Source organism: Heteronotia binoei, chromosome 18 (genome assembly GCF_032191835.1).
Source record: "Heteronotia binoei isolate CCM8104 ecotype False Entrance Well chromosome 18, APGP_CSIRO_Hbin_v1, whole genome shotgun sequence".
Lineage (NCBI taxonomy): Eukaryota > Metazoa > Chordata > Lepidosauria > Squamata > Gekkonidae > Heteronotia > Heteronotia binoei.
The window spans coordinates 15465115-15466769 of NC_083240.1; positions in this window are offsets into that span (position 1 = coordinate 15465115).

The window sequence follows — 1655 nt, forward strand, 5'->3', positions numbered from 1 at the left end:
TGCAGTAATCTTTCACAACTGAATTTTCCTGGGCAGACAGAACAATTCAGGAGATGAATTATTGCTGCTATGCAATGAAAGGGCAATAGCCAACCACACATGGAACACAGCTGCAAGGTACTATCACATAAAGACTGGTGGGGTTTTTTGCTGTGTTTTATCAAGGGACATGGCATGTCAGAACTTAAAGGAGGGCTTCCCCAAGTCTTGCCCTGACTCAGGATGGACTTTTCAAGATTTTCATCACTCTTGTGACTCTAAGGAAAAAACTCTAGCCTTTAGCTACTTTGCTTATAGATGTAAGAGCCTGGCTGGATCAGACCGAAGGGCCATCTAGTCCAGCATACGGTTTCCCACAGCTAGCAGCCAGATACTGTCAGAAGGCCTACTGGTCAGGCACGGAGGCTAAGCCTCTGTCTGCTGTGGGCTCCCCCCTCCCCCAATGGTATTTGACATTTCCATGGACCAATGAGGATTTGAACCCAGATCCCAGTCTGACATGCTGACCCCTATCCACACTGGCAATTTTGTGATTGGGCACTAAAGGTTAAGGGTCAAGAAACTTGCAGAATGTTGTCACTGATATACAAACAGATCTTTATTTTGTCATCCCTTGCTCTTGTGTTTCCCGCTTTTTTTTGCCTCCCCCCTTGTGAGTGAAGCCACAGTTAAAGCTTCCCCAATTAAAAAGCAAAATCAAAAAACTTCCGACTAGTCTGCGATGGCCTGGCTTAAAGAACAGCCTTTTGTTTCTTCCCTACGCACTGGGATTCTAAATCAGGTTTATTTTAATGTCTTTATTTGGATATTTAGATTCTGGTTGCCGATAGGGACCCAAAGTAGCTTACAAGATTCTCCCCTCCTTTACTCTGTCCTCACAACAACCCTGTGAGGTAGGTTAGGGCTGAGAGTGACTGCCTCCAAGTTGTCACCCAGCAAGCCTCCACGGCAAGCAGAAGCTTCCATATCCTAATCTGACCCTCTAAGAGATACACCATCCTAGCTAGTTTGTAGCTAAATAAGCTACAAACCACAGTTTGAACTGCCATTCGACCAAAAGCTACCAATGCCAGGAAGTTGGTCCTCTTGTCCCACATGTGAAGATATTGGATTTATATCCTGCCCTATACTCTGAATCTCAGAGTGGTCACAATCTCCTCTACCTTCCACCCCCCACAACAGACACCCTGTGAGGTAGGTGAGGCTGAGAGAGCTCTTATAGCAGCTGCCCTTTCAAGGACAACTCCAGCAAGAGCTATGGCTGACCCAAGGCCATTCCAGCGGAGGAGTGGGGAATCAAACCCAGTTCTCCCAGATAAGAGTGTGCACACTTTACCACGATGCCAAACTGTCTCTGTGAAGAGAAAGAAAAAAAGATGGAATTTGCGAACCTCAGAATGGATCAAGTTTGAACAAACCGTAGTTCGCTTATGATTTCTGAAAAGACTGCTGACTGCTTCTTTTCAATGCGGCAGTTAGCATTCTTACACATGGTCTTTCAGAGGTGTATTTCTCACAAAGAGAGAAGGCAGACCAAAGTCAACATTCAATGCAATTGTTTAATCAGAGCTGCAAATGGGAGGATGCTTCAGGATAGAACAGGACCCCAGCTAAGAAACTGCATGAGAAAAGCTGGTGTTTTTTTTCTTCCATTC